General features: G+C 41.7%; 1 protein-coding gene across 2 annotated transcripts in view; it reads right to left on the minus strand.

The window, feature by feature from the left end:
• rabgap1 (RAB GTPase activating protein 1) overlaps positions 1-20,842 on the minus strand; it is a 177,638-nt gene extending 156,796 nt beyond the window's left edge. Inside the window, exons 1-2 of one of the 2 annotated variants that reach the window (XM_078226560.1) lie at positions 20,683-20,842; positions 7,582-7,743 (exon numbers count right to left, since the gene is read on the minus strand). The gene's annotated coding sequence lies outside the window, so the exon portion shown is untranslated. Of the gene's footprint in view, positions 1-7,581; positions 7,744-20,682 lie in introns of those variants that run through there. The other variant, XM_078226561.1, reaches the window with a different exon arrangement.
• Positions 20,843-21,538: the final 696 nt, after the last annotated feature.

Raw genomic sequence — 21,538 nt, forward strand, 5'->3', positions numbered from 1 at the left:
AACCACTGTGTCACCGTGTGGTACTTACCCTCCAGATACACACAAAGCATGTTAGAAAGAGGGTTAAGCATTTAACCATTCACTGCCCCAATCCCCATTAAAATCTTTACTGTCTCCTCCCTGATGACCCTTGGTATGATTCTCATCGCCACTCTCTTACACCCAAAGGATGCAAACTTAAACAGATAAAGCATATAGCTAGCTGGCTTAGCCTTGACCACATAAAGTACTTGGATCCTATTCTCATCTGCAAAAATTGCTCACTATTTCAGGAGCATCCTGGAATGGAAGGGTAACCATCGCCCACCCAACTTACTTCTACTGTAAAGAGTCTTAAACCTTCTCCCCATCCTCATTTTCAACAAATGTAAGAAGGCTTCCATGAAGGCTGAGACTAAGTTGGCTGCCTCATTCACTGAGGCAAACTTACTAAAAGGCTCCCCCCTGCCGCCCTTGTCCTGAACTTGTACCTTTCTCTAGTTTTCTTCCCCCCCCCCCCCCCATCTCCCCTTATGCCCACTTACAGCTCACCTCCTGCTCTGCTGACTCTCTTCTCATTAAACGGCTGACCATCCACCTTTCTTTCCAGATTCCCATATTAATGAAATTGTTAACTGTTCTCTCTCCTCAGGCATTACTACATTTCCTTCATATTTGTTGTCGCTACCTGCTCTCCTCAAAAAATAACCATTGATCCTTTTGCCCTGACACATTACCAACTCATCCCCAACCTTCCTTTCCTCTCCAAAGTCTTTGAATGTGCTGTCACCTCCCAAATCCATGTCCATTTTCCCAGAATACCATATTTAAACCTCACTACTCAAAGTCACAAATAACATCCTGAGACTAACAAGGATAGAGAACCCCCCCCCCCCCCCCCCGGTCCTTCTTGACCTACCCACAGCCTCTGAGTGTTGACCACAACATTCACCACTAATGCCTCTCTAAACTGGCAGAATAAATGTCTGGCATCCAGACACATGCCACATGGCCTGCAGCACTTCAAGAAGACAAAGCACTGCCACCTTCTCAAGTGCAATCAAGGATGGGGAATAAAATTGCTGGCCTGCCAGCAATGCCCACATCCATTAAATAATGTTAAAAAAGTAATAGGTGAGCAGAAAATGTCCTCCAACTCAACACTGGGAAGAACAAAGCCATTTTTTTTGGTTCCTGCCACAAATGCTGCTCCCTGGTCACTGACTTCAGTTGTCTCAGGCTGAACCAGACTGTTAGGCAACTATTGGGTTCCTACAACATGAAAAGAAAATCCAACACCTTATGCTCAAAATGTTATCCTTATTGGTATTTTTTAATGGATTTCCTTCTGGGCCAAAAGATGCCTGCTACAAGTCACTTGACCACAGGTTTGGTCCTTTGTCTGAGCACCACCACCAGGAGTTTCAAGGACAAAATAATTATTTTCTCAGCTTCTGGAATCTCACACCTCATTATATAGATCCCTTGTAATTACAATGATTAGGATGTTTGCACATCTAACCTCATCATGCCTAGAAAGCTGTTCACAGACTCATACCACATCTGGGACTGATCAGACCCATTTCAAATGGAATCACAGGGATGACATTTGCATCTGATAAGCTCACCTTGCTAGTGGAGTCAGTGGGCAATGACTTTCCAAACACCTTAGATGGTAACTCATTCAAATACTAATGACTCTGACATTGTCAGTCTTGAAATCAATGCCCGTTACAGACGCTGGAAGTCATTGCAGAGAAAGTCACACGACTCAATCATTTGAAATCTCTATAGGCTTTTGTGAACTAGTCAGTCTTCTGTTTTGACATCCAACTAGAAAGCCACCAAGAAGCTGGCCCCTCCAGCCAGAACCACAGTCTGTACCTCAAAACCTGTATCTCCGTACCTATTTTGTCTTGTGGTCAGCATCGACTGAAAAGCGAATACTACACTTCCAACCTTCAGCCATCTGAACTTGAACGTCTACATGAAAGAATTCTGAGGGGAGGTAGTGTGAGGGTAAGTTTGCAGACACTCATTCCCCAGGTTTTATAAATGAGAAATAAACTAACCTCGAGTCAATTCTGACGTTTGCTGTACATTACTAATAACTTGGATCACAAAAACACACCACCGCATACTTTGAAAAAAGCAAAACACCTTCTGTTTACAGACAGATGGTAAATAAAGAGGAAATAGGTATGGCTTGCCTATCTCTCGCCTGTCCATATCACAACCCGTGATGAGCTCCCAAATACATACCCATGCCATCATCAAAACAACTATTTCCATCTCCTTAACATTTCCAAACCCACTCTCACCTCACCTACTGATGAAATCCTCGTCCACACCTCTAGACTTTACTTGAACATTCTAGAGGCTGACCTTCCACCTTCCATAAACTTGACAACATCCAAAGCTCTGCTGCTCCTGTCCTAACCTGCAGCAAGTCCCATCGGTCTAAATCTCTGTACTCACTGACCTAGAGTAGCTCTCAATTGAGCAACGCCTCAATTTTAAAATTCTCATCCTTGTTCTCAAATGCTTTTATGCTCCCGCCCTTCCCCATTTATGTAATCTTCTCCAGTCCCACAACCCTCTGCAATATCTGCACTTCTCTAATTCTGACTTCTTCAGTATCCTCAAATTCAATTACGCCAACATTGCAGCTGTCTGGTCCCGAAGCTCTGGAATTCCCTCTTACACCTCGCCACTTTGACTTCCTTCTTTAGGACATTCCTTAAAACTAGTACTTTAACCAAGCTTTTGGTCATTGACTCTAATATGACAGGGTGTTTTATTAACATTAAAGGCACTATACAACAACAAGTTGTCAGTGTAATTGAATTTTTCATAGAATCATAGAAACCCTACAGTGCAGAAGGAGGCCATTCGGCCCATCGAGTCTGCACCGACCACAATCCCACCCAGGCCCTACCCCCACATATTTACCCGCTAATCCCTCTAACCTACACATCCCAGGACTCGAAGGTGCAATTTTTAACCTGGCCAATCAACCTAACCCGCACATCTTTTAATAACATGTAAGTTTTAATTACTTCCAAACAGCTGCTCTGACATCAAAATTTTACTTTTTGAAGTGTGGAGTCTCTTTCCTCGTGATTTCAACTGAGTTTGGAGATCTTTAAAAATAATGGGAAAAGACAACCATTTTCATTCAGCCTCTTATCTCTCCTACTGGCATCTTTATTTCCTTCCATTTTGCTTTCTGCACATGATTTCACATTGAACTTCCTAGTTCGGACCTTGCACGTCTGGTCAGGATTCTTCAATCCAACTGGTTGAGAAAATGTGCTTTTGCCTGCCCTGTTCACACAGGTCCCTGAACCCCTGTAGAGATACCAGGGTTTTTTGGGTCTTGAATTACCACAAATAACAGTGCAATGGCTTACAAAGAACCTGTGGCCAAGTCTGTGTGCAACGAGCAGTGACTGCCATTCATTCACAGCTGAACACAACGTCCGGGCCATTATGCCTCAATGTCAATAAAAATTGCACTGGCATGGCATTCCCACAATATTCCCATGGCCTGCAAAATGAGTGGAAAGTATTCTAAAATACTCTACTATTGCATACTCCATGATCACAAAAATCAATAAATGTTTACATTTTTAATAAAAAGTCAGTTATCACTAACCCCATCAGTTCTATGGATTGTAGCAATACAACCCAGCAATAATTAAACTCCATTAATAATCAAGTTAGCAAGTTTCTATACAATTTAGAAAGCAGTTATAGAGAAGCTCAATTTGCATTGTCCAAATTTTAGTAAACGTTTGAAGGAGTTCCGCTGTACTGAGGTCCATTTTTATTTTGCACACCAGTCTCCTAAAATGTTTTTTTGAATAATCTCTTTTGAGCCTATGAAGTAGAGATTTGTAGTCTTCAGTTTAAATGCAGACTGAACTCCTAACTGAAGCTATTACCACTTCTATCAATTCTAGAACCAGTGCAGCTCAAAATATTTTCTGCAGATACAAACTCAATTGGAAAGTCATTTATAATTAATTGTGCTACAAAGAGAACTCCATACCCCAGCACTATTTTTTCACTGAAATCCTAGTAAAGAAATCCACCTGTATGAAAATTTCATGTACCCATGAATTTAAGACCCACAGGACATTTTCAAACTGCAGTTATTGAAGAAACAGTTCAGATGTTTCAAAGTTGGAAAATAACAGGTTCATGAATGAAACAAAATGTGAACCAGAGTACTTTTAAAGAATAGTATTTTACATAACTTTGGACTACACTATGGGTAGAGTGTGGGAGGAGAGATGAAAGTGAGGGACAAGGATATGGGAGGCTCAATTTCCATAACACAACAGAGGAAGTGATTGGAAAATGCAAGCATTTAAGTTTAGATTCAAGGACATAAAAAGTTAATTCCAAATATCCACAAAGGACCATTAATTTAAAATCATGAACAGCAAAAAGGATCTATTTGATTTAAACGCAATTTGCTGGAAATGTTGAGCAGGTCTGCAGGATTTGTGCTGAGAAAGGGAGAGGATGAGGGAGTTAACATCTCAGGTTGATGAACTCTTATCACCAGAAAAGTCAGACATGAAACACTAAATCTTTCACACTCCACAAATGCCGACAGATTTTCTGAGTATTTGGGGCATTTTATTTTTGTAAGAGTATTGTGCTTCCCTGGTTGGTTTATGTTGGGAAGGGACAGGTATTGAAAGATAAAAGAGGAGGAGATTGGGCCTGAACAACTTAGCAACAAATTAAAAAACTCCAAGTCTGATCATTTTTCCAGCAATATGACAGTATCAGCACCCCTAACCCAGTTGTTCCAGTTCAACTACAACACTAGCATCTAACCAGCAATTTGAAAAATTACCCAGGTATGTCCTGTCCTTAAAAGGTGGACCAATTAAACCCAGCAGATTGCTGCCCCATCATTCTACTCTTGATCATCAGTGAAGTGATGGAAGGGGTCATTGATTGTGCCAGCAAGTAGCAATTATTCAGCAATAACCTGCTCACTGACACTCAGTTTGGGTTCAGCTCCTGACGTCATTACAGCCTTGTTTCAGACATGGACAAAAGAGTTGAACTCCAGAGGTAAGGTGAGAGTGACAGCCCTTGACATCAAGGCACTTTGACCAAGTGTGGCAAGAAGGAGCCCTAGTAAAACTGGAGTCAATGAGAATCAGAGGAAAACTCTCCACTAGGCAAGAGTCATGCTTAAGCACAAAGGAAAATGGTTTTGGTAGTTGGTGGTTACACATCTCAGTTCCAAGACATCACTGCACGAATTCCTCAGGGGAGTGTCCTAGGCCCAATTATCTTCAGCTGTTTCATCAATGACCTTCCTTCCATCCTAAGGTCAGAAGTGGGAATGTTTACTGATGGCTACACAATGTTCAGCACCGTTCACAACTCTCCAGACACAAAAGCAGTCCCTGTCCAAATGCAGCAGACCTGGTCAATGCCCAGGTTTGGGCTGACAAGTGGCAAGTAACCTGTGCAACACACAGGTGCCGGACAATGACCATCTCCAATGAGAGAGAATCTAACTATCACCCTTGACATTATCATCACTGAATCCCCCACTATCAACATCCTGGAGATTACAATTGACCAGAAATTGAATTGGGATAGCAATATAAATACTGTGACAACAAGAGCAGGTTAGAGACGAGGAATCCCGCAGCGAGTAACTGACCTCCTGACACCCCAAAGCCTGCCCACCATCTACAAGGCACAAGTCAGGAGTGCAATGGAATACTCTCCACTTGCCTGGATGAATGCAGCTCCAACAACACTCAAGAAGCTTGACACCATCCACGACAAAACAGTCTGCTTGACTGACACCCCATCTAAAAACATGCACTCCCTCCACCACCAAAAAAAAGTTACAGCCGTGTGTACCATCTGCAAAATACACTGCAGGGACTCACCAAGGCTCCTTAGGTAGCACCATCCAAACCCATGACCAAGCTACTCACCATCCTGACTTGGAAACATATTGCTGTTCCTTCACTGCTGCTGGGTCAAAACCTTGGAACTCCCTTCCTAACGGAACTGTGTGTGTAGCTACAGGGACTGCAATGGGTCAGGATACATAGGAATACCACTACCCTCCGAAGGACAATTAGGGATGGGCAATAAATGCTGGCCAGCCAGCGATGCTCATATGCCAATGATTTTTTTCAAAAACTAGGTATCGGCATGCTAGACCCAAATTAAAACACATGAAGACTGTGACCAACCATTCAGCTGTTGCTGTGGTAATCTCCAATTCCCCCCCCATCTCACTCAATGCACCAAGCCAAATCTCTCCCTTGGCTCTCCTGCTGAATGAACCTCGAATGTATCTAACTGCCGTCATGCCCTCTGAGCTCATCCTGTCCATCAGATCTACTTTCTGCTCCCATGACCCAATTCTCATTAAATCATTGATCACCCAACTTTCCCTCTTGACCCCCATGTTAATTAATATTCTAACTGGTTCACTCTCTTCCAAAGCCAACATCATTTCTCCCCCCAAAAAATCCATCTTGAGCCCACATCCTTCCAAACTACTGCCCCATCTTCTATTTCCTTTACTTCTCCAAAATTCTTAATGCTTTGTGACCTCTCGAATCAGTTTGCTTTTTTTCCTAACTCCGTGTTGAATCTCTGCAGTCAGGCTTTTGTCTCAGTTGCAGCAACGATAGCTGTAACCCATTCATATAAGACATATTCCATGGTCCCCTTCACCCCACAAATCTTAAGGTTTTCCTTCAGAGCTACTTTTTGGTTTTCAGTAGATCCTTTTCCATTCTCACTCCTTTCTTTTCGGTGATGCAGTCACATATCACCATTTTTTAAAATCTCAAATATGGAAGGTAGACTTTCGTTCTTTAAGATATTACAAATACCAAAAGCTCTTTTGTCTGTATATATTACACCTTTCAACTTGGGATCACGGCTTTTGACATTTACTTTTCTGCGTCTATAGGTAAGTTTATGTTGCTGTTGTGTTCCTTCTCTTTTTGGAAAGTTGTTTTGAAAATGTCGTGCTTGACAGGGTTTGCAGCCAGCTCATAGAGTTATATTAGTCCGCCATAAAATAATGGCACTTTCTAATCTTTTGTGTCAAATGTCAGGATAAAAATGGGATCTGATGCAATCCAAGTAAAGCAAACACATTCTACTTTGTTGAAATTAAGCCAACTATATGCTGGATGTCCTTGACTTCAGGTTTTACTTGTTTTATTGAAGACTGCTCATTTCATAAAGTGTTTATACGTTTGGGAAATGGGCGCAGATTGTTTACTGGATTAGACAGTGGAGCAGGAAAAGCTCTCCCGATTCTGCTCTTTAGTGCATGTGGATGTCTATTCAAAACTCATCAACAACCTCACTAGAGCAACAAGATTAGCTCAAACCAGGGGTTCTCTATGCTGTCTACAAGCATTACCCAGCAAACAACCATAAACCAGCAAACAACCATAGATGAGAATGTAAACCTGGATAAATGTATCTCAATTTCCAATTCTGCACATGCGATTAATGAATTAGTTCACAATACCTTGTTGATCAAATTTCTGTGCTGTGCACTCCAGTGGTCTTTCAACTTACCTCATGCTCTGATGGTTGGATTGCTCCTTACGAAGTTACAGGCACATCTGTTCTGTCCCAGAAAGTGGCAACTCCTTCACACATCACTGACCCTGGCACATCAGTGAGCTTCTTTCCTCAAAATGGGTGGCAAAGTTGATCCTCCAATCATAGATTCTTTCTCTAGAGAGCAGCAAGTTTGGGAGAGACAGAATCTGATTAGAGAGACTATTCCTCACAGATTCTCTCTCTCCCATGGGGCAAACAGGGCATTTTTTTTTTCAACGTTCTAAGTTTTAAGTTTATTTATTAGTGTCACAAGTAGGCTTACATTAACACTGCAATGAAATCCCCTAATTGCCACACTCCGGCGTCTGTTTGGATACACGGAGGGAGAATTTAGCATGGCCAGTACACCTAACCAGCATGTCTTTCTGACAGTGGGAGGAAACCGGAACACCCGGCGGATATCCACGCAGAAATGGGGAGAACGTGCAGACTCCGCACAGACAGTGACCCAAGCCAGGAATCGAACCCGGGTCCCTGGCACTGTGAGGCAGCAGTGCTAACCAATGTGCCACCGTGTCGCCCAGGGTCGCTCTGACTGAATTTCTATGGGCACTTCAGGGGTGATTTCATCCATTCCCCCTCTGTATTTTGAACTCTATATGACCATAGTGGATTATTCCTCCTTGCAGTCTACTTCTACTCTACGCTATGAAATCAGGAATGCCTTCTCTTCCTATCCCATTACTATCAGAGTCCCTAGCAATCTATGTTTGGACCCCCACACTTCCTAAATTTTAGTGACAAGACACAGTGGTCAAGCTGTACATGTATAATGATAATACCCTGCTCCACCTTTCAAGCAACCCAGCACATTCGCTGCCTTTGTTGTCAGACTGCCAGTGGGGACTGTAAAGTCTAAAGAAAAACTTGAACACCCAGTGATGAACTGAAATAAATTATCCCAAAGGTACATTTTAAAAAGAACTTTACTGTATGCAAAAAAGAAATAGCACATGCTTTGAATCTAATTTTACTTTTCGTTCCCCTGCCCCAATCTTACCAAGTCCTGAAGATTCATTCACTTTTTTTGGGTTTCACTTTGATTTCTCCTCAGTGTTCCAGCTCCTTTCCTTTTATTTATTCATGAGATACAGGTGTTGCTGGCTGGGCCAGCATTTATTGCCCATCCTTAATTGTCCTTGAACTGAGTGGCATGCTAGGCCATTTTGGAGGGCATGGTCGCATTTCATAGTTTCATGGTCATCATTAGATCTTTAATTCCAGTCTTGTATTGAATTCAAATTTCACCATCTACCATGGTGGGATTCAAACCTGGATTCCCAGAACTTTACCCACTACTAGTCCAGTGAAAATACCACTGCACCACTACTTCCCCTGTTAGGTGCAATATTTTATGGGATTTTTCCATTAACGTTTGGCTAAAAGACCCGCCAACTTTCGGTTAAGACCTCATAACTGTGGACTTCTTAACATCTTGCCCTGGCTTTGGACATACATAAACTGGATTTCCCAGTCTGCTCCCACAACTTCTTTACAGCTCTTTCCAAAATGACTGTTCAAGATGACTGATTTCTGTCACAAGGCTTTACTATAAGGAATAGCGTATATTTCTTAAATACAAACAGAAAATGCTGGAAAAACTGGCAATATCTATGAAGAGAGAAACAAAATTAACGTCTCAAGTTCGTCTAATTGTTCTTGAGAGCTATTTTTTCCTGAATGTTCTGTTTTTATTTCAGCTTTCCAGCATCCACAATATTTTGCTTTTATTCTAGTTTAAATTTCTTATCTAGCTCCAAATTAAGCAATCTTTCAGCACCCATTCACCTCGTATGAACTCCAAGTGAGCTGCAGCTTACACAAGACCAAAACTGCAACTGCCTTGTGTGGGAAACACCCTGATAAATTAAACAAAAGAACTTAGCCCATCTCCATTGCAACTTGGCATGCTTTGGGATGATCCAAACAGAAATGTAAACTCATCAATTTTAAGATTCAAAATAACCCATTAAATTCTGTGAGCCATATTAATAATTTAAATATTGTGTTGAGATAATGATTGCCACACTGCCTCTCTCCCAGGAGATCCAGAGATGGGTCATCCATTGTTTTATTCATGTCCACCTAAGACTTTGCAAGATTCATACACAGTACTGCTTAACTGTAATTAACCCAAAGTTATTTGATTTGCATTTAACATTAAGATTGTTTAGTTGGCTGTTAAATCAGGTTTTTCCACTTATCTTATATTTAACACTAACAATTTGATCTGCAGCCTAAAAGTTATATTCCTAACTAAAAGTCAGAGCTCACCAAGGGTCATCCCGACTCGAAATGTTGGCTCTGCTCTCTCCACAGCTACAGTCAGACCTGCTGAGATTTTCCAGCATTCTCTATTTTTGTTCTTTGTAACTTTCCGCCACCTCTGCCCCAGCAGTTCATCCGCCTGAAAATATTTCATTCATGCTGTTATTACCTCCAAACTCTCCTGGCTGGACTCCTTTCAACTTCAGGTTAACCTGAACTCTGCTGTATTCTAGCATGTACCAGATTACACTTCAATCACACTGACCTACATTAACTCACCATAACCCAAAGCCTCGATTTAAAAGTTCTAATCCCAGTGTTTACATTTCAAAATTCCTTGTTCCTATTTCTTCAATCTCCTCTAACTGTATGCCAGCTCAGCCTTTTCAGGAGAGAGAAAAAGAATTATACAAGGAACACTAATTGTGATAGGAATACCAGGTAACTTAATCCTTTTTAACTGTTTGACTTCCTAATTTTAATATGGGTTCAAAATCTTATCTTCTGGAAACAACAAGAGTGTTTACGTAATGCTTTTTTAACCTAGAAAAATGTACAACGGCCCTTGAGAATGAAGAAAAATATGGAGCCCGAGTCAAAGAAGGAAATATTAGGAGTGCTGTCCAAAAGCTTCGGTCAAAGATATAGGTTGCAAGTTTTACTTGAAGTGGAGATCTCCTCTAACTGCACAGCATATCAAACTCTGGTCTCATTGCATTTCCATCCCTCCCCCTTGACAACTTTGCACTCACCTCGGACCCTGTCACATTTTTATCTACCTCTTCACCTCACCAGCTGGCATACAGTTCTATTATTCAAGTTTCCTAGATAGCAAATTTCAGCAAGTTAATTTGACTATGCAGCAGCTCCAGAGTTAAAATTAGCATTCAAGTCATTCATAGTAATCACGAACCAAAATCCTGTTCCTTTCAAAAGTCTAGAGATGGACTTGAGCCCAATTGTAACTTCACCATTTACCATCCAGCTAAGACCAAGTTAACACAGCCTACAGACTTGGCTCAGATACCTTCCTCACTGCACTTACCCACTGAGAGGTCCTCTGGAGAATTATTTCTAAAGTAGCTTGTGGCAGGGTTTCACTTTTAAAAATACTCTGTGCTGCAGCAATTTGATCGTATCGTATTACACAGGGTCACAGACCTGAAACATTAACTGTTTCTCTCCTCACAAATGCCACCTAACCTGAGTATTTCCAGCATTTTCCGTTTTCATTTTATATCAAAAGCTTATTGATTTAATGGTCTTTAAGAATTCAGTTTCTATTTTAGCTCTGTGACACAATTAACTAAGAATGGCAAAAAACAGTGTTGCAATACTATGATTTTCAAAAAAAAACCCATCAAGATGCTGCTTGTCCTTTAACTTACTGCATGCTTTGTACATTTTCTTTCAAACTGCACCCTCCAAAGCACATGACCTTGAAAACATAGTGAGATAGTTTCTATTTGGGCAGGTACACCCTACTGTGCCAAGTTCTTATTTGAAGTTGATAGGTTTGTTCGCAAACACTGCTCCTTCGTTGGTGGAAAATCCTAACATCAATAATTATGTCAAATAGTCAACATAGATTTGCAGGAGAGCTTTTTGTGAATTTAACTACACACAGAAGTGCCAGTGATGGTCAATGGATCAGGATTTAAATACACTATAAAGGGTCATAAATGGCTTAAAATGAATCTTTCAACTTCTCTATATACTAGTAATCCTCAAGTTAAAAGGTTTAAAATAAAGGAGTTTTTACTTCAGCTAGTGATGATGATACTAACGGAATCATCACCAAGAGAAATTTTTTTTTTTCAATAACAGAAAATGTCTGGTTCCAAAAAAAAATAAACTTCCCTCCGCAAAATGTTTCAAAGTGAGGATATCGAATCCTTTATCAATATAGACACTGGTGTCTTCCACAAACAAGTTTTGTCAGGCAGTAAAAGATCAATATGATCAAACTATTCCTTTACTCCTTCACTGATTGTGGGCATCATTGGAAATGCCAGCATTTATTGCCTACCTCCTACTGTCATTTAGGTGGTGGTGGTGGTGAGCCCTTAGCTGTTCCAGTCTGTGTGGCACAGGTACAGCCATTGTTGTTCGATTGGTTGCTCTAGGACATTGCACAGCAGTTCCTCACGATAGTACCCTAAGCTCACCATCACCAGATGCCTCATCAATGACTTTCCCTCCATGATAAGGTCAAAAGTGGGGAAATTTACTTGTACAGTGTTCAGTATCATTTGTGATTCCTTAGATGCTGGAAGACATGAACAGCATTCAGGCTTTGGCTGATAAATGGTAAGTAACATTTGCATCACACAAGGGTTAGTCAATGACCACTGTCCCATGATTTCAACAACATTCCCAGCACTCAACCAAAGTTCTCAGGGTCACCACTGATCCAAAAATTAACTGGATCAGCCCTATAAATACTGTGGTTATAGGAGGTGTCAAAAGATAGAATTTTGGTAGTAAGAACCTCACCTCCTGACTCCCAAAAGCCTATCCACCATGAGGTGCAAATCAGAAGTCTGATGGAATACTCTCCACTTGCCTGAGTGTAGCTCCAACAATAATCAAGAAGCTTGAACACCATCCAACTCAATGCAGCCTTTATGATCAGCACCACAATCACCCACTTTAAATATTCACTCCCCTCACCAGTATGCACAGTGGCAGCGTTATGTACCATCTACAAGATGCACTGCGACAGCTCACCAAACCTCCTTTAAAAGCACCTTCCAAATCTACAACCTCTGCCACTCTAGAAGAACAAGGGCAGCAGATACATGGGAACACTACCAACTCAAAGGTTTCCCCAAGTCCCACATCATCTTGACTTGGAACTTGCCGTTCCTTCACTATCACTGGGGCAAAATCCTGGAACTCCCCCTCTCACAGCACTGGGTGCACCTACACCAAATGGACTGCAGCAGTCCAAAGTGTTGATCCACCACCACCTTTTTGGGGAAAATTAGGGACAGGCAATTCATGCTGGCTTTGCCTGAACAAAATAAAATAAATGTCACTGATGAAACTGAACATGGTTGGGCCTAAGGCACTTCCCTGACAAATGACTGCAGTGGTGTCCTAGGTCTGAGGTGATCGGCCCCAACAATAACAAACATCTACCTTTGAGAGGAGGAGACAGCTCCACAAATATCTCCATTGTCAATGATGGGAAAGCATCAGTGAACAAGAAAACGCTGAAACATTTGCAACCAATTTCAACCAGAAGTGCCAAGTGCCACCTCAACCTTCTTCTGAAATCGCCAGCATCACAGACACCACTCTACATGACATAAAGAAGCAGCTGAAGGCAATGAATACAACAAAGACCGTGGGCTCTGACAATATTCCAGCAACAGTACTGACGGCTTGTGCTCAAGAACCTGATGTGCTCCCAGCCAAGCTAGAACACTGGTATCTATCCAGCAATGTGAAAATGTCTTGCATCAATGAGCCCTAGGAATCGGGGGGAAACTTTCCATTGGGTGAAGCCATTTCTATCACAAAAGGAGATAGTTGTGGTTGTTGGAGATCAATCATCTTAGTCCCAGGACATCATTGCAGGAGTTCCTTGGGTTAGTATCCAAAACCAAACCACTTCAAGCTACTTCAATGACCTTCCCTTCATCATAAAAGTGGGGATGACTGCACAATGTTCAGCACCATTTGTGACTGAAGCAATCTGTGCCCATATGCAGCAAGACCGGGACAACATTCAGACGTGGGCTGACAAGTGGCAAGTAACATTCAGACCACACAAGTGCCAGACAATGACCATCTCAAACAAGTGAGAATCTAACGCTCTCCCTTTGACATTCAATGGCATGACCATCACTGAATCACCCACTTTGACCAGAAACTCAGCTGGACCAGCATAAATACCATGACTACAAGGGCAGGTCTGAGGCTGTGAATTGTGCATCAAGTAATTCACTTTCTGACTTCCCAAAGCCTGTCCATCATCTACAAGGCTCAAGTCAGGAGAATGATGGAATATTCCCCACTTGTCAGGATGAGTGCAGCTCCAACAATGCTCAAGAAGTTTGATGCCATCCAGGAAAAAGCAGTCAACTTAATTGGCATCCATTCCACAAACATTCACTCCCTCCAACACTCTCACAAGGGTGGCAGTAGTGTGCACCATCTACAAGAGGCATTACAGGAACTCACCAAAGTTCCTTCAATAGCATCTTCCAAAAAGCAGCAAAATCACTCTTGATGCAAACACAAATGCCTATGAACCTGTCTAAATAATAATTCATACAAGGGAAGACATGTATAATATGGTAATTACATATTCCAGAGGAAGTGTGCATCTATACTATGAACATGCCCAACATGTAACTAACTATATTAAGTAACTATATTAATTCAGTTTCTTTGTAGTTCCTTCAAATTTTCCAAAATTTCAAATTGCAGAATGGATACAGAAGGAAAGAGATCAGATTTCAGCTTTTTTAAACTAAGTCCCGAACCAAACAGATATTCAGATAAGTTGAACAGGTTTTATTCATCACACTATGCCTTCTTTCTTCCAAGCAACCAAATTCATGAGGCCATTATGCCATGATTACATTTTTATCTTTATTTGTTATGGTAACTGGTTAGTGTCACTTCAAGCAAATTGACATTAATTTCAAATAACTGGTCCAATTTTTTAAAATTGTGTTCTCTCCCTCACAAACACAGTAAAGAGAGAGCGAACAGCAGTTGGCCAAGCCCTCATCAACTGTTCCAACCAACATCATTCATCTTTCAAAATTACAGTAGCTATTTTTAAAAGATTGAGTCACTAGTAAAACAGCTTGAAGTATCATAGACAGGATATTCACTTAATTCCACTGGTGTTCATCATAAAGAGGATGACATGAGGAAGGGGAGGCACTTCCAGTCGTTTATTTTTGCTACACTTCAGAAAGTCACAATGTGAAGATGACACAGACATTGCAGCTTGATAAACTTAGAAGTTAAAAACACTGACAGAAGATCTTGACGTTTGGGAGGTCATAAACTAAATATTGCATCCCTGTTATCTGAAACTGCCCATAGTCCACAACTCATCACAATCAGCAAAATACTTATCATACAAAAACACCCATCCAATTCTTCAAAACTAACTTCAACAGAAAGATCGTGGACAAAACAAGGGTCAGAACAGCAGTTGGGTTCAATGATCCTAGCAAACAAGAGTGACTCCTGTTGGCTACTTTACGTTTAGAGCTCAGATCTCATGTGTTTCATGGAAGAAGGTTCATCACCACCAACTATCTAGGCTCTCTCAATCATTCATGTGTGGTGGAGAGCAACAATTTATCAAATTCCATTTCCATAGTTGGGTTAGATAGTGGTGGTTGTTGTTTAGCCTCCTGCAAATAAATCAGGACTCTGAAAACCAACTGGTCAACTTTATTCGAGCACAAGCTAAAGATCTATCTACATGTGATTGCCTCACAAATAGTGATATCCTTCCGTAACTCTAGTGGCATAGTGGTAATCCAGAGGCATAGAGTAGTGCTCTGGGGACTTGGGTTCAAACCCCACCACAGCAACTGATGAAATTTAAATTCACTTTATAAAATCTGGAATTAAAAGCTCACCTCAGTGATGGAGTCCAGGAAACCATTGTTGACTGTCGCAAAAACCCATCTGGCTCACTAATGCCCTTTTAAGGAAGAAAATCTGCCACCCTGGTCTGACCTATATGTGACTCTTAACTACCCTCTGAAATGGCCACTTAGTTCGATGGCAATTAGGGACAGGCAACAAGTCAGCATTGCCTGCAACACCCACAACCCATGAAAGAATAAATAAAAATACCTCATAGTCCAATACTAAATCAGTTAATTATAACTTTTTAAAGTAGGGCTGCAACAGATGAACATTTTTTTTGTTCATTCTCCAGAGCTTTGACATGGACTCAACAAGACTTGACAATGGACATAATGCAAAATGTTTACCATTATTTTCCCCTGAGCTTAATGAACTGTAGCAATCATCAGGACAGAACAATGCAAAAAAGTAAAACTACATTTAAATAGAAATAGCAACCAAATTTCCAGTTTTTCTAAATTTACATGTGCATAATTTAGTATGATTTCCAAAACAGTGATTTGTTACAATAGACAATAAATTCCAAAGAACTGTGCAACATATTGAACACTGGACCGTCAATGCTGACACAATCCCTCTCAAATCTACTGAAATCTATTGCAGCTAACTACTCAATTTGTTCATAATATTCTAGGATGGATCTGTGAGGCAAGAACCCAACTGTCGCCTTTTACAGTGATATCCTGGACCTGCCTCAAGTCTTTGGTAAGATCTGGTGAGGGACCAATAAGGTTTTGTTTGAAGTAGATTAAGTTTGAGATTCCAGACACTTGCTAAGAGAATAAAGCCACATCATTCCACAGGTTTTGAACACACAAAAATATTTATAAAACAAGGTCAAAAAGATAAAACATTTTACAATACCTGTCTTATACTCAAACATTCAGGGTTAATATTAGGTATATGTGAAATAACAAGCATATTGTGGTCCAACACACCATATTGTGTAATAAATAGCAAATACGAACAAAATAGATACCTCGGATTTCTCAGCAATCCTCCCAGCTATCAGTAAACACAGAAAACCAATCTCATTGAAACTCTCTCTCAAAAGACACTCCAAACTTTTCACCTTTCAAGATTAAGCCTTTGAATTCCCTTAAAGACACTCCAAAACAGAGTGTCGAAATGACTGCATACCTCCCCAGATTTCAACCTTATCTCCCAAAACGGAGTCTGCAGTCCAGCCTCTATTTACTGCCGCAACTTCAGCTCTTTAATAGTTGATTACATTCATTAAGCTGGTACAGCCCCTTGATTTCTCCAAGCTCCAATCTTTCCAACTACACCAAGCTATAAATGGCTCCCAGGGTTTCTTCTGAGCCCTAACCAGCACAGAGCCAGCAACCTTCTATCACCTTCTCAGTTTCTTAGGACTTCTCCTGAGCCCCAACTACATAAAGCCATCAAATGGCTCTTTGGGCTTCTCCTAACCCCCAACTACAGAGCCAGCTAACAGCAATACTTTTTGTGCTGGGAGCCTGCTAACAATGCCACATTTTCCCTGTTGCAGAACATACTCCCCCCTAGCAAACACACAGATAAACTGAAACCCTAGAACTTTGTTAAGCTCCACATATCTCCAGGACAACCTGACTTTCTGGGGATTACTGAACACTTTTACAAACATCTGCCCATCCATACAAATTAGGGATAAAATTAGGGACAGGAGTAGGCAATTTAGCCCCTTGGACCTGCTTTGCCATTCAATAATATAATGGCTGATCTGCCTGTGGCCTCATCTCCAATTTCCTGTCTATCCCAAAACCTTTGACTCCATTATCAATTAAGAATCTAACAGCCTTAAAAAAAAATCAATGACCTTGCCTCCACCATCCACCTGGGAAGAAGGTTCCAAAGACTCTCAACCCTCAAAAGAATTTCTCCTCACGTCCATCTTAAATGGGAGTATTTTTAAACTGCCTAATTCCAAGTCTCTCCCACAAGGGGAACCATCCATTCAGCATCTACCCTGTCAAGTCCCCTCAGGATCTTTTTTTCAATAACATCACCTCTTGATCTTCTAAACTCCAGTGGAACAGGCCCAGCCTGTTCAACCTTTCCTCATGAGATATACTGCACCCAATCTGCAGTTTATAATAATTGTAGCTTTAACTCCCAAAACAAAACCATTTTCTGTGCTGCATTTCTTTGCAAGCAGTGCAAACATCTCTTCTTCAAGTACACAGCTAAGTAAGCTCACCTGCTGTTTTATCATCTTACCTCCCAGGATTTTGATCGAGCAACAGGGAAGGAACAACAATATCATTCCAAAACAATGATGTGGAGATGCCAGCGTTGAACTGGGGTGGGGACAGTAAGAAGTCTCACAACACCAGGCTAAAGTCCAGCAGGTTTATTTGATATCACGAGCTTTCGGAGCGCTACTCCTTCATCAGCTGAATGGCCACTCACCTGATGAAGGAGCAGCGCTCCGAAAGCTTGTGATACCAAATAAACCTGTTGGACTTTAACCTGGTGTTGTGAGACTTCTTACTGATTCCAAAACAAGATGGAATATGGCTCGAAGCGGAACTTGCAGGTGGTGGTGCTCCCATGCATCTGCTGCCCTTGTTCTTCTCAGTGATCAGAGGTCATAGGTTTGTACGGTGCTCTTGAAAGAGCCTCGGTGAGTTGCAGCAGTGCATCTAGTAGATAGTATACACTGTTGCCACTGTAGAGGACGTGAATGTTTAATGTCAATCAAGCGGGCTACGTTGTTTTGGAGCTTGAGTACTGTTGGGAGCAGCACTTATCCGGCCAAGTGGAGAATATTCCATCACATTCCAGACTTGTGCTTTGTAGATAATGGACAAGCTTTGGGGAAATCAGGAGGTAAATTACTCTCCGCAGAATATCTGCTATTGGAGCCACAGAATTTATACTGGTCCAGTTGTGTTTCTGGTCAAAGATAACCCCCAGGATGATGACTGTGGGCAATTCAGCAATGATGATGCCATTGAATGTCAAGGGGAGATCATTGGATTCTCTCTAGTTGAAGATGGGCATTGCCTGGCACTTAAGTGGCAAGTAAAATTTGCACTACATATCTGTCCAAGTCTGAATGTTGTCCAGGTTTTGCCATATATGTCCATGGACTGTGTCTGTGTCTGAAGACTTGTGAATGGTGCTGAACATTATGCAGTCATCAGCGAACATCCCCACTTCTGACCTTATGATGGAGGGAAGATCATTGAAGCAGCTGAAGATGATTGGACCTAGGACACGGCACTGAGGAACTCCTGCAAAAATGTCCCAGAACCGAGATGATTGACCTCCAGCAACCACCTTCCTTTGTGCTAGGTATTACTCCAGCCAGTACATAGTTATCCCTCTGATTCCCACTGACTTCAGTTTTGCTAGGGCTCCTTGATGCCATGTTCAGTCAAAGGCTGCCTTGTCAAGGCAGATACTCTCACCTTTGGAATTCAGCTGCTTTGTCCATGTCTGGAACAAGGCTGTAATGAGGTCAGGAGCTAAATGGTTCTGGCAGAACTCAAAACTGAACATCAGTGACCAATCTTCTCAGAATTAAAAACTACCTCTAAAATATTACAATGAACCATAAATTAGGTATTCCCAACAACAGTAATAATAGGTGCTTTTACCTTGAAGCAGCTCCCATTTCACCTCATACCATTTGTTTCTTATTGACATACTGTCCCTTGGCAATATCAGAAGGCATGTTAAGATTCCACAGTAATGTTGAAGTTAACCAATTCTACCGCATGACCACCTCTCTTGACCTCTCCATTCACTCTGTCGTTCAGACTGCTTGTTCGATATTCAAACCCAGCTGAACCAAAATTTACGCTAATTAAACATCATTTGACCTGTGTTGGACCACATATCATCTCCTTCACAAAGGTTTCCTATTTCACCTCCATTGTCTCATTCTGCACCTGTTCAGCTTATCTGCAGCTGAAACCCTGTCATGTTTCATTTAAGTTTGTTTGTGAGCCGATCTCCCACTCCACCTGACGAAGGAGCAGCACACTCCGAAAACTAGTGGCGTTTGCTACCAAATAAACCTGTTGGACTTTAACCTGGTGTTGTGAGACTTCTTACTATGTTTCATTATCCCCAGACTCAATCAGCCCAAAGTCTCTTGGTCAGCCTGCCATCTGCATAGTGGTTAACACTGCTGCCTCACAGTGCCAGGGACCTAGGTTCAATTCCCAGCTTGGGTGACTGTGCGGAGTTTGCACTTTCTCCCCATGTCTGAGTGGGTGCTACAGTTTCCTCCTACAGTCCAAAAGACGTGCTTTTAATTGCATTGGCCATGCTACATTCTCCCTCAGTGAAGTAAAGTTTATTTATTAGTCACAAAGAAGGCTTACATTAACACTGCAACAAAATTACTGTGAAATTTCCCTAGTTGCCACACTGGTGCCTTTCGGGTCAATGCGCCTAACCAGTACGTCTTTCAGACTGTGGGAGGAAACCGGAGCACCCGGAGGAAACCCCCGCAGGCACGTGGAGAATGTGCAAATTCCACACAGACAATGACCCAAGCCAGGAATCGAACCCGGCTCCCTGGCGCTGTGAGGCAGCTGTGCTAACCACTGTGCCACCCAGTGTACCTGAGCAGTCGATGGAGAGTGGCGACTAGGGGATTTTCACTGCAGTGTTAATGTAAGCCTACTTGTGACACTAATAAACAAATTTCAACTTAAACCATCTTCAACCCTCCATAAAGAGTCATGCAGACCCCAGAAGATTCTAGGTTCGACCCCTACCCTGCATGGAATTTACAAGGGGTGATGTGGAATTGGTTTTGAGCTCATCCAAAACCCTGCTGCATATACTTAACTAACACTAAATCACATTCATGCACCCGCCACCCCAACCTTGCTTGCTGATCTAGATTGTCTCTTGGTCCATTAACGCCTTGATTTTTCAGTTCAAATCCATGTATTCAAATCATGCCATGGCCTCATTCCTCTATATTTCTGTAACCTCCCCAATCCTACAATCCTGCAAGAATTATGTTCCTTCAACTCTTCTGCACTCCCCATTTCCTTTACCCCATAATTGGCATAAATACACTTTGTCATCCAGGCCCTCTCTGGAATTTCCCTACCCAAATCCATTCTCCTCCATCGTTCCTTTAAGATTTTTGCATAAAACTTGACGACACATTTGAATACCTACCCTATTGCCTTCTCCTATTGTTCAGTGCCAATTTTTGCTGCTGTAAAGTTCCATGGGAGTTTAACACTGTGGCATCAAACTGAATTCTTCAGTCTACCTTCATTTCAGTTTAATGGGAATACTGCTGGTCGTAATCTCTAATTTTTAAAATGGTCACACCTGGGAGAGAAACATAAATGTATGCAGACAAGTGAAGAGCGTTGCTTGGGGAATTACAGTAAAATTTACTGGTCAGCATTAGAATCATAGAATCCCTACAGTACAGGAGGAGGCCATTCGGCCCATTGAGTCTGTACTGACCATAATTCCACACAGGCCCTATTCCCGTGACCTCACATATTTACCCTGCTAATCCCCCAACACTAGGGTCAATCAACCTAACCTGCACATCGTTGGACTGTGGGAGGAAACCGCAGCACCCGGAGGAAACCCACAGACACAGGGAGAACGTGCAAACTCCATTACATGGATGCATCATTCAGCTCCAGGACCAAGATTAGTAACTTCAGTACAAATGCTATTCTTCAGACATTACCTGTCACCTTTATTTATAGCTCTATTAACTGCAACTTCAGTCCTTTCTTGTGTCTTTCCAATCACACTCCGAGTATCGTAAGGTACAAGACAGAGACATGTAGACCAGGGAAATTCCAGGTTCGACTCCTGCCCTATGTGGAATTTGCCAGTGATGATTGGTTTTGATACATCAACTTTCAGGAAGTATGAAAAAAAAAATCAATGGCTCAGGATCCATTTCTGATCACTATCCAGCAACTTTATTCAAAGATACATCGTGTGAAATATCATGAACAGGACAGAGCTCCACTGTCCCTGATTGTATAAAGGGTCTCACTTT

Source organism: Mustelus asterias, chromosome 13 (assembly GCF_964213995.1).
Source record: "Mustelus asterias chromosome 13, sMusAst1.hap1.1, whole genome shotgun sequence".
In the NCBI taxonomy this organism is placed as follows: Eukaryota; Metazoa; Chordata; class Chondrichthyes; order Carcharhiniformes; family Triakidae; genus Mustelus; species Mustelus asterias.